We start from the raw sequence: 17,234 nt of genomic DNA on the forward strand, positions 1-17,234 counted from the left end.
CTGTTCTCCTATTCTTCTTCCGACTTCCTCCTGCAAGGGATGCTGACCATGAAGCTGACCTCAGCCAACTTACCTCCAGACGTAAGCTTGTTATACCTCAAGTAAAGTCTGTTCTTAACCCACCACTCGAGTGTGTTTTGTCCACATCCATGGCTGCTGACGGGGGGCTGATTCGGACTTCAACAGGGAGTCCGTCATGATCCTGCATTTAAAACAGAAGCAGAAAGCCCCTGTTTTAAGTGCAGGATTTTAGGCTGGTGTAGAGATGCTCATCGTGCTCCAGATGTTTTGGCCTGTACTCCTATTAACCCAAGCCTGCATAACCAATGATGAGAGCTGATGGGAACTGTAGACCAAAACATTTGGAGGGGCAGAAGTTGTCCACACCCTGCTATATAGGGCAGGGTTGCTGCATGGCTGCAATCCTAGGTATACTTACTGTGGAGTTGTTGTTGTTGTTCAGTCGTGTCCAACTCTTCGTCACCCCATGGACCATAGCACGCCAGGCCTTCCTGTCCTGCGCTGTCTCCCGGAGCGTGCTCAAGTCCATATTCATTGCATCAGTGATGCTATCTAGCCATCTCATCCTCTGCCGTCCCCTTCTCCTTTTGCCTTCAGTCTTTCCCAGCATCAGGGTCTTTTCCAGGGAGTTTTCTCTTTGCATTAGGTGGCCAAAATATTTGAGCTTCAGTATCTGTCCTTCCAATGAGCACTCAGGGTTGATTTCCTTTAGGATGGACTGATTTGACCTCCTTGCTGTCCAGGGGACTCGTAAGAGTCTTCTCCAGCACCGCAGTTCGAAAGCATCAATTCTTCGGCACTCAGCCTTCCTTATAGTCCAGCTCTCACAGCCATACGTTGCTACTGGGAAAACCATAGCTTTGATTAGATGGACCTTTGTCGGCAAGGTGATGTCTCTGCTTCTTACTATGCTCCATAGCTTTCCTCCCAAGGAGCAAGCGTCTTTTAATTTCATGGCTACAGTCACCGTCTGCAGTGATCTTGGAGCCCAAGAAAATAAAATCTGTCACTGCTTCCATTTCTTCCCCTTCCATATGCCAGGAAGTGATGGGGCCAGATGCCATGATCTTAGTTTTTTTAATGTTGAGTTTCAAACCAGCTTTTGCACTCTCCTCTTTCACCCTCAACAAGAGGCTCTTTAGATCTTCTTCGCTTTCTGCCATTATATGTTCCATGGGGTTTTCTTGGCAAGAATACTGGAGTGGGTTGCCATTTCCTTCTCCAGGGGACCACATTTTGTCAGAACTCTCCGCCATGACCTGTCTGTCTTGGGTGGCCCTGCAAGGCATAGCTTATGGCTTCACTGAGTTACGCAAGCCCCTTCGCCACAACAAGGCAATGATCCATGAAGGGGTACTGTGGAGTAAGTGCTGTTAAATTCAGTGGGTTTTATTTCCAAGTAAGTATGCATGGTATTGGCTTGCATGTGTCTTAAACTGTAGTCAACAATACTGCTCAATACATAATGTTAAATATTTATGTAAACTTCAGCTTTAGTAGGGTCATGCCAGGAACAGGGATCCTAAGGTATTTTTCAAATAACTGCAACTGGATCTACAGTTGTAAGTATCTCAAAAAGTCTTTAATTCAGTCAACCCTTCTGTCCTTTGGAACTGAATTCTACATCAGAGAGGCTGGTTTAACAAAAGATACACTGAATGTTAACAAAAGATACACTGAAGGTGAACAAAACATTTTAAGACTAGATTCTGCTAGCGCACTCACTGGGAAGCAGCTGTTCACCCTCAGCTTTTACAAAAACTCAGTGGCCTTGTTCGGATGTTAATGCTAAACCATAGTTTAGCGTGACCAGTCTTGGGCTCTCAAACTCCCCCCCCACACACACACACACACACTCCTCCAGCACAGCCACAAGAAAGGGTTTGGAAGGTTCAGCTTTTGATTAACTTACATTTAGCATGTCGTCTAAACCCAACAAACTGTGGCTAATCCTAACTATGGTTTGTTTGAAATAAGCCAGCTTTAAACCATAGGCCATGAAGCTGGCTTGTTTAAACAAACCATCATTAACCGCTTAAATAACTGCAGTTTAAACTTCTGATCTCCTCCAACTCAACTGCACCAGCAGAGGAGAGGGAACAGTGCAAGCCTGAGTCTTGCTGTGGCTCATCCTTATCACATTAAACTGTGGTACAGTGTGACATCTGAAAAATGCCTAGTGAGTTACTTGTGAATATGGCAGCAACGTTCTACTTGCTTATCAGCCCTATCTATCTTACACATGAACAATAATTGTAGCATGAATAATTTAATGTTAAAAAGTGATCTTCATATGTTATGTTAATATAAAGCACAATCATTCACAAAATGAGCATACGTTAAAAACAGATACAGAGGGTTTGCATAATGGGATTTGCAATTAAATAAACATTTTGTTACATTTGTATCGTATTCTTCTTTCAAGGAGCTTTAGTGTGGTGTGCATGAGATTTCCAACCAGTAATGACTGGACCCAGGCCTACATAACTTCGGAGATGTAAATGCCCGAGGCACCTGCTGCACTCAAACTATGCTGTCAAGGAATAGATCTTAATAGCGTGGTCTTGTGCACGTTTAATAAAAAATAAGTCCCACTGTTTCCAGTGGGACTTACTCCCAGGTAAGTGTTCATAGGAATGTAATTTTGGGGAAGGTATAGCAATTATGTTTTAAACAAGAGTTACTTTCAGTATACATTCCTGTCTTGTTTTTATGACAGAACAACCACTTAAATATACTACTGAAATAGAAAATAAAGCTGTGCTTGCAGGTTGCGTTATGATCTGAAAAATGGCTATTAGTTAAATACCCCCCATCCCCCATAACATGAACATTCTTATTCAGGCTGCCAAGTTATTGTTGTTTTTAACCAGCCCTTGTTCCCATCCCTATAACAACAACTTGATCCACAGATACAAGTAGGTTATAATGCCTACTGCTGTGTCCTAAAAAGCTTCACATACTGATTTCAGCAGATCAGGATTCTGTTAAAAGCACCAGGGCAGAGTGCTTTTTTCTCATCAGTTGGCAACTCAAATTTTTACTGACTCATAATGTGTTGCTTTATATTTCCATTGGGTTTGGAGTTTTGAATTATTCACTACTAAAATTTTCCACAGGAATATACATGTTTTCTTAGAATTTTAAGTAAACACATAAAAATCAAAGGATGCTATCTAAATGCACAAGAACTTCATGAATTAATGAAAGCGAAGACCCTGATTGGTTATTCAGATGAAGCAATTTTAATCAAAATTAGTCATGCAAACAGGCAATCAGTTTGCTGATATAAACTCGAGGAAATGCAGTCAAGATGCATTTATTGCTCTGTATTTCATTCGTGAAAATAATTACATGAGGCTTGTGGTTATGAACTTAAATGTGAACAATGAATTGCAAAGAATGTGGCATTGCGATTTTCCTACTGGCAAACATTTATTTTTCTAAACTGCGTTTGATCTCAGAACTGTTTCTAACTGTACTTTTAACCTCTCAGCAGCTTCACATTTGATAACATTTGCCATAACGTAGTAGAGTTGCCCATTTTGTTTTTCTAACAAGGCTCTTGACAGGCAAACATTTCAAATTAAGATTTCCCCATTAATAGCTATAGATGGCATAGCACTTCTGCCAGGGGGGAGAAATGGTTTTAGAAGCAGTGACATTTAACAGCAACAACTAATGCTTGATTTCCATTGTAGTATTATATTATTATTTTATATTGTACTCCTTACAGTGCCAAGGATGTATATATAGAACTAACTATAGAACTATAGAACTTGCATAATATACATTACTGGAAACCAGTGCCAAATCCTATTAATAGAGAATGGATATGTGTGCACTGAGGCTGTCACCTGAAAAAAGAAATCATGTGAGTTGTAGTTGGTTGGCTGATTACATTTGCATATGAATAAAAACAATAGTTCTGCAACAAGAAGCTTTTTTTTTTTTTTTACTGATACATGTGTGTGCCAGAGCAGGAATCATCTTAGAAGACGTACTTCCTCATGCAGAAATGTTTTTCTAAGTACTTAGTTGTTGTTTTTAATCTGCTGCTTGATCAGGGGTGCAGCTAGGTCATTTTAGGTCTTGGAGCATCCCCCACCCCACCCCTTGAGATGAACGTGTATTACATCGCTTACTTCAAAATGTGGTCAATCTGCCCTAGCACATTTGGGGACCCTTCTGCTCATTCTGCTGAGCTTTTAGATGATACTGAACTTCTCCAAAATCTTCTCCTGAATACTCCTTTTTAGGGGGCCTTTTTTCGTCCACATTGACTGGGAATGATGGGAGCTGTATTCCAACACATCTGAAGGGCATCTGATTGGGGAGAGAAGCTGCTCTGCCTCTGTGACCAAGAGACAATACCTGGGTTAAACCTGTGCAGATAGGAATAGGATCAATTTGAAAACCAAATTCTATTTTGTTAACGTTTTATTGATTTTTTTTTAATTAAAAACTGAATTCTATTGGATAAAGAGACTTAAGTTTAGAACACGGAACACTTTCCAACTCTGCCCTGCCATCTGGTGCTCTGCTTTCAGAACATATGTGGGAGTGGTATGAATCCAAGGGATGAAACCAAACCCAGCCATGTCCCAACTCCTCCTTCTGGCTGCCCCCTGCTGCAGCATAAGCTCACTTGCATGGTACTAGCAGCTTCACGGTGGTTGTTTTTTGGGCTCTTGGAGCTATGGAGGCTTTCAGTTAGTTGAGTGCAAATGTGTATGCAGTTGATTGCTTTTTCCTGCTGAAAGCTACAGTCCTATGTACAGGTTTAGAGAAATTGGACTCAGAGGGCCTAAATTCTGAGTAATCATAGAATCATAGAATAGTAGGGTTGGAAGGGGCCTACAAGGCCATCGAGTCCAATCCCCTGCTCAATGCAGGAATCCAAGTCAGAGCATCCCTGACAGATGGCTGTCCAGCCTCGTCTTGAAGGCCTCCAGTGTGGGACCATGCCACTAGCCACACCACAACCAAGAGATTTGTTTCAGGGACACTTTAGCCAGTATCTCTCATGGGCTTATGATTGTGAGTACAATAATTGTGAGTACCTTGTGAGTACAACATCTGTTTTTAAAAAAAGTCATCAGATAGTGACACCTGCTGGACAGGTAGAAAACAAATTGGTGGTCTACCTAATCTTTCTCAATAAAATACCATTTTTAAAAAATCTGTTTCTAGATATGCCAGTCTGGAAGAGATCTAGGGGCATATCACACCACTAAAGAGTCTCCGATGAACCTTATAACTATCATTAATTTAAATCCATATCTTTTTGTAGTTGTTGCTGCCTCACTAAATTCTGTCACAATGATAGTTTTAAAAATCTACAATGCTTAAAGATACCTATAAGAATTATACATTTAAACAACTGGAGCCTGCAACAAAATGTTGCGTTGTGGAGTGCCCCCCTTTAGGATTCCTGACACCAGTGGAGGCTGATGGCTCTGATGCAAGTGGGGAAAGGAAGAGTGCAGGCAGGTGGCACAGAATTGCAGGGATGGCGTCAGGAAGGCTAAAGCTGAGAACGAGCTGAGGTTAGCAAGGGATGCTAAAAACAACAAAAAGGCTTTCTTCAGCTACGTGCATAGTAAAAGGCAGAGGAAAGAAATGGTGGTTCACCTATTAAATAAGGATGGCAAAATGATAACAGATGACAAAGAAAAGGCAGAGGTGCTCAATTCCTGCTTTGGCTCAGTCTTCTCCCAAAAGAGGGTCTATGACCCCCCTGGCAAAGGCGAAGTACAGGCTGAAGGGGCAGGCTTGCAGCTTGAGATCGATAGGCATATGGTCAAGCAACACCTAATTACTTTGAATGAGTTCAAATCTCCAGGGCCAGATGAACTGCATCCTAGAGTAATAAAGGAACTGGCAGAAGAGCTCTCAGAACCGCTGTCTATTCTCTTTGAGAAATCATGGAGGACGGGGGAAGTGCCCAATGACTGGAGGAGGGCTAATGTGGTCCCTATCTTCAAAAAGGGCAAAAAGGAGGAACTTGGGAACTACAGACCAGTCAGTCTGACATCAGTCCCTGGAAAATTCTGGAGCAGATGATAAAGCAATCCATCTGTAAACACCTTGAAAACAATGCAGTGATTCCTCAAAGCCAACATGGATTTGTCAAAAACAAGTCCTGCCAGACGAATCTGATCTCATTTTTTGATCAAGTCACCTCCCTTGTGGACTGTGGGAATGCTGTAGTCATAATATACCTCGACTTCAGCAAAGCTTTCGACAAAGTGCCCCATGATCTCCTGATAAGCAAACTAGCTCAAAGTGGGCTAGATGAAACAATGATCTGGTGGATCCACAGTTAGCTACAGAATCGGACTCAAAGAGTGCTCATCAACGGGACCTTCTCAAACTGGGGAGAGGTAACGAGAGGGGTACTGCAGGGCTCAGTGCTGGGCCCTGTGCTCTTCCACATTTTTATTAATGACTTGGAGGAGGAGGTGCAGGGAATGCTGATCAAATTTGCAGATGACAGAAAATTGGGCGGGATAGCTAATACTTTGGAAGAGAGAAAAAAATTCAAAGTGATCTTGATAGACTGGAGCGCTGGGCAGAAAGCAACAGAATGACATTTAATAGGGATAAATGCCAAGTTCTGCACCTCGGAAAAAGAAGCAAAATGCACAGTTACAAGATGGGGGATACGTGGCTCAGCAACACTGCAGGCGAGAAGGATCTTGGAATTGTTGTAGATCACAAGCTGAATATGAGCCAACAATGTGATGTGGCTGCAAAAAAGGCAAATGCTCTTTTGGGCTGCATGAATAGAAGCATAGCTTCCAAATCCTGGGAAGTACTAGTTCCCCTCTACTCAGTACTGGTTAGGCCTCATTGGGAGTACTGTGTCCAGTTCTGGGCACCACACTTTAAGACGGATGCAGACAAGCTGGAGAGGGTTCAGAGGAGGGAAACAAAGATGATCAGGGGACTGGAAACAAAGTCCTGTGAGGAGAGACTGAAAGAACTGGGCATGTTTATTCTTGAGAAGAGAAGGCTGAGGGGAGATATGATAGCACTCTTCAAGTACTTCAAAGGTTGTCACAGACAGGAAGGCCAGGGTCTCTTCTCGATCATCCCAGAGTGCAGGACACAGAATCATGGGCTCAAGGTACATGAAGCCAGATTCCGGCTGAACATCAGGAAAAACCTCCTGGCTGTTAGAGCAATACGACAATGGAACCAATGACCTAGGGAGGTGGCGGGCTCTCCCACACTGGAGGCGTTCAAGACGAGGCTGGACAGCCATCTGTCAGGGATGCTCTGACTTGGATTCCTGCACTGAGCAGGGGGTTGGACTCGATGGCCTTGTAGGCCCCTTCCAACCCTACTATTCTATGATTTTATGGGGCAGTGGATCTCCTCCGGGTTTCAGTCAGAACCAGTCAGAACTCTAAAGGAGCTATCCAAAGAGCACCTTGGATAGCTCCTTCAGGGCGCAATCCTATGGCTGCTAGCCAGCGGCTAGATGGCCATAGGATTGGTCGGTTCCTGGAGAACCAACCTCCACCCCCTCCTGTGCTGCGTTGTAGGCAGCGCAGATCGGCCCGACACTCCACGCCCCGAAGAGCAGTGCAAAGCAGGGGAAATGGGCTATTCCTGGGGGCGGGGCGGGGCGGGGAGGCTGGAAGTGCCGGTACAACGCTTCCTATGTGCCATCCACTGCCTCTCCCTGAGCTTTGAGGTCCCGCGGCTAAACAGCCAAAACCAGCCGTCTAGCCATGAAAGCAGGGTGGCGAGAGCACAGAGGGCATCCACTCACCACTCCTCCCACCCTGAGCTGGATAGGCGGTCGCCCCCAGGCTCGGAGGTGACAGTCAGTCTGGATAGAATTGCTCCCTCCAAGTTCTGACTGGTTCTGACCGAAACCTGGAGTGGATCCACCACCCCACTGACATTGGAGCCACCAGCCTCCACTGCCTGACACAACATTCAGCTCCACCTCCCCAATTATTCATTTCCCCCCACAACCTCAGTCAGCATTCTGTGGCCACTAAACATACTCAGTGGGCTGTTTTGGGGTTCCCACCTTAGCTTTCTTTTTCCTAAAGATTTTTATTATTATTATTTCTACAAACTTTGAGATCACCCCAAGCCTGTTGATACCTCTTCCTTGTGCATGCATAATGCCGTTTTGGCTATTTAACCAACTGCACTCACAACTGAACACTGTAAATAGAGGGACTGATATATCAGTACTAAAAACATATTAAAATAGATTTCATTTGTAGTCTCCATCTTAACACTGAAAATGTTTACCTATCTACCTCTAGACTATATCCATTGTGACACTGTATATGGTTTCAATATTGCTTGTAATAAAAATTCTAAGAGGGCATTAGCACATCTAGCATTAAAAATGGAGGGTGGCACCAATGAGTAGAGAAGAGTACAGTTATCATTTTTTTAATTAATGTTTTTACTTGGGGGTGGGGGGAGAATCCAGTAGAAATGGAATAAAAGGAAAGGGAAACAAGGCAAATATATAGTGAACTACAAGATAAGAGTTATCATTGAGCAAACAGTACAATTAGATTTAAATACAAAACATTTAAATTTAGAACATAGTCATCATAATATATACTTACACAAATCATTATTCGTAATGATATCCTTCCAGAATTGTAAATGAACAGAAGAAGGTCTAGTAATAAGGCTGCTTCCATTTGTAAAAGAAATTAAAGGATACCATTTTGTAATGAGAGAGTCTGGCTTAGTCCCACAACCAGATCTGATGCATAAGTTTTTCCATCAAAGCAAGATCCCAAACTCATTGAAACCACTGCTTAGCATTAAGCAGTTCAGAAAATTTCTACTGTTGAACAATTTCCATGTATGCTGCCAATGCAATGTGCCAGGTGATAAGATTTTTGTGAAATGTTCTTGATGTTCACCCACAGAAGTGCTGAGCAATGAAATACCTGGCTCGGCACTAACCTTTTGATTAGTAGCTTACTGATTTCAGTTCCTATGATCTTGCAGCTCCATCTGCCACATGCAGTAAAATTTACTGATCGTTTTGCAACCTGACCAGTATAGAACAGAAGAAGTTTTGTATATGTCGTGGAGCTTGAGAGGGGGGTAAGATGCAAGAAATGGAACAATATTAAGATGGCCTCCTCAAATTTGCCCCAAACAGACTTTAGTGGCCCTTTGCAACAAATGGTAGACCAAAGTTCAGGTGGTATATGTTAAACTTATGTCTATTCTCCTTGCAGTTCTCAAACCATCTGCATGATCACACAAATGAAACATTAAAATATAAAATATAAGCTGAGAAGAAACAAGTTGATAATGTTTCCTGAAATTTATCAAAGGTCAAAAAGTTTGCTTAATGATAAAGTGCACAAGTTGATAAATCTGAAACCAATCATTTTTATATTGCCAAGCCTGGCAGAGATTTGGTCACTCTGTAGACATTAGTCCTACTTAGAGATCCTGTAGGCTTCAATCCTATACACACTTATCTGGGAGTAATTGCCATTAAACTCAGTAGGGCTTATTTCTTAGTAGTCATGTACATGAATCTGCTGTTAACCTCTTCAAACCCGCAGTTTTCCATTCTTTAAAGGTACAATCCTATGTATGTTTAGACACAAAAAAGTCCTACAACTTCCAGCATTCCCCATCTATCACAGATGGCTGGGGAATGCTGGGAGTTGCAGGACTTTTTTCTGTCTAAACATGCATAGGATAGTACCCTAAAAAAAGCAAAGAGGGCCATGTTGTGCCATGAGAAGAAGAAAAACCCAAAATCCACAGTTGGGCAATACCTTCATTAGCACCAACCAAAATCCCACAAAAATGTGCAAGTTTTTGAGTTCTCCAAAACTCTTCATGAGGCTAAATGATACAAAAAGCAGAAGGTGGAGGAAGAAATATAAAAGTCCAAATATTCATGTTCTGCGGAATTAGAAAGCTTGCACATTTTGTATGGAATTTTGATTGGGCTTAATAGAGGTATTGCCCAGTTGTAGATTTTGGATTTTTTGTTTCTCGTGGACCAGCATGGTTATCTTTGCTTTTTAATGTGCTTTGGAAAGTACTGCATTTAGCTGTTCAGTGTAGAATCTACCACCAGAAGAAAAATGATTTTCTACCATCTGAAGAGAGACTTTGAACTGAGGTTTCCATGCCCTCCAACCATTAGGCAATATTCACAATTTGTCCTCAATTGAGGGTGGGTTTTTTTTAGCCTACAGCACCACTTAAAAATACTCTCTGGCTTTGCTAATATAAGGATTGTCATGTCTCTCTGCACTTCTCCTTTGTCAAGAATCTGTGTGTTTCACCCAAGGCAAGAGGCAGGTCAGAGTTACAGCCGGGCTTTTTGTTTTCATAAATAGAGATCAACCATTGCTCTCTCCTAAAATGCAATGCTTGGTGTAATCTGATGCCTGCAACACCTACTACTGACTGAGTCTGCAATATCCATTTTGAGACTGATGCAATGAATATGGACTTGAGCACACTCCGGGAGAGAGTGGAGGACAGGAAGGCCTGGTGTGCCTTCCTGTCCTTCATGGCCCATGGGGTCATGAAGAGTCGGACACGACTTAACAACTATCTAAACTGTAGACCTCATGGCCACATCTGGTGAAATTTTTGGACTTTTTTGCTTCTTCCCCTACCCCCTGCTTTATAGTGGTAGCAAGGCTAGCCCAAGATGTTTTGTGCCTGAGGCGAAAGACAAGATCCCCCCCCTGCTGTGCCCCATTCCATGTACAGAAGCTGACCAGACTGGCAGCTGAGTCTGACCAGTGCTAGCTGCCTCTACCACACTTGAGGGCGCCAGCATGGCAGCTTGAGGGGTGCAGGGCAGGCAGCGTGATACACATACAGCTTTATGTGTCATTCCCCCACGCCCCTGATCTTGCCACCACTTCCTGCCCACAGGATCTGCTGCCTGAGGCAGCCGGCTCACTCTGCCTAATAGTAGGGCCAGCCTTGAATGGTAGTTATCATAAACAAGCGGTTAGTTGAGAAACCAGTGGTGCCATTTTTTAAACCCAAAGTTTCCACACAAAGAAGGTGGCCTTCGTAAAAAAGATTACGTTTCATGAACATCAGAGAGATAGGAAGATAAAAAGAGTTCAGCATGGAGAATGATTGGAAAGTAGTTCTCCCCGGGAACAGGACAGAGTGTTTTCACTGGGATCTTCTCCCACGTAGGTGAGCATTGTAAGAGTATAATATAAGTGCACAATCCTATTTGATCTGCCCTAGGTACTCATAAGCCCCTGAACTCGGAGGATTATGAGTATCCAATGCAGAGTGGGAGGTGTGTTGCACCTCCCGCTCTGCATTTTAGGTAGACAGGCATTTTCGCCCATCTAGCGGAGGCTTTGGGGAGGGGAGGGGAGGGGAGGAAGCTGGGCATGGCTGGGGATAGCTAGTTTGTGAGCTCATACAGACAGCTGTCATGGTTCTCTCTCTGTTGGCTGCAAGGGGGGGAGGGGAGCTTGGCTCCTGGCTCCTAGGTCAGAGCACTGTTTCTGGCCTTGGATCCAGGGATCCGAAATATCCTATGTCCCCCAGACGCTGTCTAGGGGCCATAGGATTGCTCCCTCCATCATTGGGGTGGGGTGGGGTTGTGTATTGAGAGCAAACTGAATTGTTAACACAGATGATATTCCAGATGAGTGGCTGTGTTAGTCTGTTGTAGCAAAAGCTAAAAGAAGTACTGTGGCACCTTGAAGTCTAACAACAAAGATACTGTGATATAAAGCTTTAATGAACTAAAGCCCACTTTATCAGATGCAAGTAACTTGGCATTGTGACAAAGGGAGAGAGATATTTAAATAAAGCTTAGATAAGAGTGGTGGTGACCTGCAAGGTGTGTGCAATGTTTGTTTTCTTGCCTGAGAACAACATGGCCTACACCTGCAACAAGTGCAAGGTGATCACACTGCTGGAAGAAAAAGGAAGAGGACTGGAGCGGCGTCTGTCGACCTTCCGGGGAATAAGAGAACACGAAGAGTTCTCTTCAGAAGAGGAAACTGCTGAGGTGAGGAAAAATGCAGTAGAGGATACTCCTTGGAAAAGGGTGACAGTTAGGAACAGAAGAACTAGACTCCGGTCTGCACCAGCGGAAGCAGTGGAGCTATGGAACCGATTCCAGGTACTCAAGGATGAGACTGGAGGACAGCCTGCAGAGGAAGAACTACAGGGGAACCTGCATGAGAGCGAGCAAGAGGCTGAAGGTCAGTCAAGCAGAGGCAATGAAACCCAGGCCTACAACAAGAAGAAGAGAAGAATAGTAGTAGTGGGAGACTCCTTGCTGCGTGGGATCAAAACCCAAGTATGTCGCCAAGACCCGTGGACTCGCCAGGTATGTTGTCTCCCGGGAGGATGGATTAGAGACGTGACTGAAGGGTTGCCTGTACTCATAAAGCCCACTGACAGGTACCCCTTTCTTCTCATCCATGTGGGAACAAATGATACCACCAAGCGGAGCTACAAAGAAATCACGTCAGACTTTGAAGCTTTGGGAAGAAAACTCAAGAACTTTGGGGCCCAGATAGTTTTCTCATCCATCCTTCCAGACGTTAGAAGAGGGATAGAACGGGAAAGAAAAATACTCCGGGTGAATGACTGGCTACGAAGGTGGTGCCGGCGTGAGATATTTGGATTCTGGGACCGTGGGCTATACTTTCTGGAAGATGGGCTGTTGGCAAGGGACGGGTTGCACCTCACAAAGGATGGGAAGAATGTGTTTGGCCACAGCATGAAGAACATCAGGAGGGCTTTAAACTGAATCCTACAGGGAAGGGAGATGTAAAGTTGGGGGTAACAATGGATGAAGGCTCATGCACTGCAATGGAGAGAACAGTTCTAATAGCGCCCAATAATAGTCTTTGCAAACATGTAGGAAGAAAGCCAGACCATGAAGCACATGGTCTTCGATATCTATATACTAATGCCCAGAGTATGGGAAACAAACAGAACGAACTTGAAGTCTTAATATAGGAGGGAAATTATGACTTGATAGGTATAACTGAGACTTGGTAGGATGACCAAAATCCTTACACCCTGACTGGAATACAGCAATTGAAGGATATAACTTGTTCAAAAAGAAAAGGAGGAACAGGAAGGGAGGTGGGGTTGCGCTATATGGTAAAAATACATATCTCTGCACAGAAATACAGGATGTTGAGCTTGGCAGCCGCATTGAGAGCATCTGGATCAAAATCAATGGAGCAAAGAATAAAAGGGACATGATGGTCGGAGTCTACTAAAGGTAAAGGTGTCCCCAACCAGTCGTGTCCGACTCTAGGGTGCAGTGCTCATCCTCGTTTCTAAGCCGAAGAGCCAGCGCTGTCCAAAGACGCTTCCGTGGTCATGTGGCCGGCATGACTGCACACCGAGGTGCACGGAACGCTGTTACCTTTCCCGCCGAGGCGGTACCTATTCATCTACTTGCAATTTCTGAGTGCTTATCAATGGGACCTTCTCAAACTGGGGAGAGGTAACGAGCGGGGTACTGCAGGGCTCAGTGCTGGGCCCAGTGCTCTTCCACATTTTTATTAATGACTTGGAGGAGGAGGTGCAGGGAATGCTGATCAGATTTGCAGATGACAGAAAATTGGGCGGGATAGCTAATACTTTGGAAGAGAGAAAAAAATTCAAAGTGATCTTGATAGACTGGAGCGCTGGGCAGAAAGCAACAGAATGACATTTAATAGGGATAAATGCCAAGTTCTGCACCTCGGAAAAAGAAGCAAAATGCACAGTTACAAGATGGGGGATACGTGGCTCAGCAACACTGCAGGTGAGAAGGATCTTGGAATTGTTGTAGATCACAAGCTGAATATGAGCCAACAATGTGATGTGGCTGCAAAAAAGGCAAATGCTCTTTTGGGCTGCATGAATAGAAGCATAGCTTCCAAATCCTGGGAAGTACTAGTTCCCCTCTACTCAGTACTGGTTAGGCCTCATTGGGAGTACTGTGTCCAGTTCTGGGCACCACACTTTAAGACGGATGCAGACAAGCTGGAGAGGGTTCAGAGGAGGGAAACAAAGATGATCAGGGGACTGGAAACAAAGTCCTGTGAGGAGAGACTGAAAGAACTGGGCATGTTTATTCTTCAGAAGAGAAGGCTGAGGGGAGATATGATAGCACTCTTCAAGTACTTCAAAGGTTGTCACAGACAGGAAGGCCAGGGTCTCTTCTCCATCATCCCAGAGTGCAGGACACAGAATCATGGGCTCAAGTTACATGAAGCCAGATTCCGGCTGAACATCAGGAAAAACCTCCTGGCTGTTAGAGCAATACGACAATGGAACCAATGACCTAGGGAGGTGGTGGGCTCTCCCACACTGGAGGCGTTCAAGACGAGGCTGGACAGCCATCTGTCAGGGATGCTCTGACTTGGATTCCTGCATTGAGCAGGGGGTTGGACTCGATGGCCTTGTAGGCCCCTTCCAACCCTACTATTCTATGATTCTATGATAAGGGGGTTGGCAACCATATTGTTGTGGGTGGGGCAGGCATTAGAAGCAAAGCAAGGGAAATTATACCTTTAATTGGAGCAGCTCACTGAAAATTGTTAGAAAGTTTTAAAATATTACAAGATGTCATACAGTTACCTCGTTCAATCATAATCATTGTGACATTTGCTCCATATTTAAACAAAGTGGTGTTTTTTCTTTAATCTTCCCAGTTCTTCAAGAGGAACAACACTATATCTCTGGACATTTCTACATGTGCATGGGAACTCCACAAGCCATATATGGTATCTGTATACCATGTGACAGATGAGGAAAATTGCAAGATGGGTGCGAATGAAGTCCATGTACATAGGTGAAGGACAGTTATTCATATGCAATACTCCCTTGCCATATTGCACTGTATCTAGATAAAGGAAATGTTTCCCTCTGGACATGCTCTCACTGGGTTGACTCACAAATCCCTTTATCACCTTCATGAATCCGGAGCACGGCCTTGTCCAGTTTTCTTGGATGAGTTTCAGTTGGTATAGCTTGAGGATATTGACAAGGTGCTTGGATGGGTTCAAGCAACTGCTTCTGTATTACATTCTTGCCCCTCTTGGCTTATAAAAACTGGCAGGGAGGGAACTGCCGGCTGGGCCAGGGAGGTGATGAATGCCTCCTTGCAAGAGGGAGTGATTCTGAGCCGCCTGAAAGAGGTGGCAGTGGGACCACTCCTCAAGAAATCTTCATTGGACCCAGGAGATCTTAAAAACTTTAGCCTGGTGGCAAATGTTCCTTTTCTGGGCAAAGACCTTCAGCAGGTGGTGGCCAACCAGCTCCAGACACTCTTGGATGAGACCAATTATCTGGATCCCTTTCAGTCAGGGTTCAGGCTGGATTTTGGCATGGAAACAGCCTTCGTCTGTCTGTATGATGACCTCTCAGGAGAGAGATGGGGGCGTGTGGCCCTATTGATCTGTTTGATCTCTGGGTGGCTTTTGATACCATCAATCATGGTATCCTTCTGGGAAGACTGTCTGAGCTGGGAGTGGGGGGTACTGCATTGCTGTAGCTCTGCTCATACTTGGGTGGTTGGCTGCAGAAGGTGGTGCCTGGGGGGGGGGAATACCGTTTGGCTCCGTCATGGAGTTCTTCAGTGGTTGGTTTTGTCCCCTTATTTAACATCTGCATGAAATCGCTGAGTGGGGTCATCCAGATTTTTGGGGTGCACTGCCATCAGTTTGCTGATGACATGCAACTCTGTTTCTCCTTTTAATCTTCATCAGGTGACGCTGGGATGTGCTAGATCGGTGCATGGCTGCAACAATGGACTGAACGAGGGCTAATAAACTGAAGCTCAATCCAGACAAGACTGAGATGCTGTTGGTGGGTGGATATTCTGACCAGATGGAGGTTGTTCATCCTGTTCTGGGTGGGGCTGCACTCCCCCTGAAGGTGCAGGTTCATAGCTTGGAGGGGGTGGTTCGCCTAGAGCCATCTCTGTTACTTGAAGCTCAGGTGGCCTCAGTGGCACAGACTGCCTTCTACCATCTTCAACTCGTGTCCCAGCTATGCCTCTATCTGGACAGGGATAACCTGGCTTCAGTATATATATGGCAATAGTTGTGGATGTAGGGTCAAAATGACAGAGCACCTCTTCTTACATGTAAAAGTTGAAATGCAAATATACATCCATTTTCTTACATGGCCCCCAATTGCCAAACTTTCATAACTTCATCACAGCCATTCACATTGCTGAATGCAAGACGCTACAAGGCTGTTTTTAGAATTACTTGTGAACATGCTTTGTCCCTTAATCTTCAGTATGTTCAGTTCTATGTCCATGACCATAAATGTCTTTCATTGGGTAAAATCCTTTCATGTGGAACATTGTTCATTTTTTCTGTCTCAGTGTTACCAGCTGCATTAAAAAATCCAGATGTTGACATAACAATTGGCATCTCTTGTAAGACCCACATTGTTCTTTTCATTTCCTTTTGAATATTTCCTGCATATGTTCCCCTCTTATCTACTAGCATTATATTAATTTTTATAAGAATTTAATTCTACAAGCACTTCAGATTACACAACAAAATATGAAAAATATGGTGAAAAACCCGTACACATAAATAGTTAAGAGAATTAAAGGAAGTGATACTTCTAATTGGTATCTGGTGATTCTTTTGGAAAGATGAAAGAGGATGTTTCAGGGTGAGTCAACTTACAGTAATTCAGGGAGTATCAAGAAGACAGTAGACAAAGAAGTAAAAGAGAATGAAGGAATAACCACTTGATAGCCATACACAGAGCAGTGGCAAGGAATGAGAGGAAATGGACCTAAGTCTGCAGTCCTAAGTGAAGTTATTTGGAAGGAAATTATACTGAAATCAACATAATTTACTTTTAGGTAAACATTATTAGGATTACTAAAAAAAAAAAAACCCATGTGTTTTGGAATTGGGTCTGGATTTACAAACTTTCTGAAAAGACTCATCTGTTTCCTGAGAGTCATCTTTTGGTGCATAATGTTGGCATATGCACACTGATTTTGTACACAAGTGCATCATTGTATTGGCCCCTGGAATCTGTAGTTCAGTTTCATCTTTCTTGCAACCATTCCATAGCACCAACCATGATGGAGCACACAAGAAGGTTTTAGATCTGGGTGAGGACCAATCACTACATTAAACATTTACAAGAAACCATCTGGAGGACCGATTGATCCAAGGAAAGAAGATACTCACCTAACAAAAGGCTGT

General features: G+C 43.8%; 1 long non-coding RNA gene across 1 annotated transcript; it reads left to right on the plus strand.

The window, feature by feature from the left end:
* On the plus strand, positions 1–16,636 carry LOC146340135 (uncharacterized). Its single transcript, XR_014784577.1, has 4 exons — positions 1–81; positions 2,447–2,641; positions 14,706–14,845; positions 15,762–16,636. It is a non-coding gene; the product is annotated as an uncharacterized LOC146340135 (long non-coding RNA).
* Positions 16,637–17,234: the final 598 nt, after the last annotated feature.

This window comes from Heloderma suspectum, chromosome 7 (genome assembly GCF_057233095.1).
Source record: "Heloderma suspectum isolate Gila_16-S chromosome 7, 16-S_ref, whole genome shotgun sequence".
NCBI classification, from domain to species: domain Eukaryota; kingdom Metazoa; phylum Chordata; class Lepidosauria; order Squamata; family Helodermatidae; genus Heloderma; species Heloderma suspectum.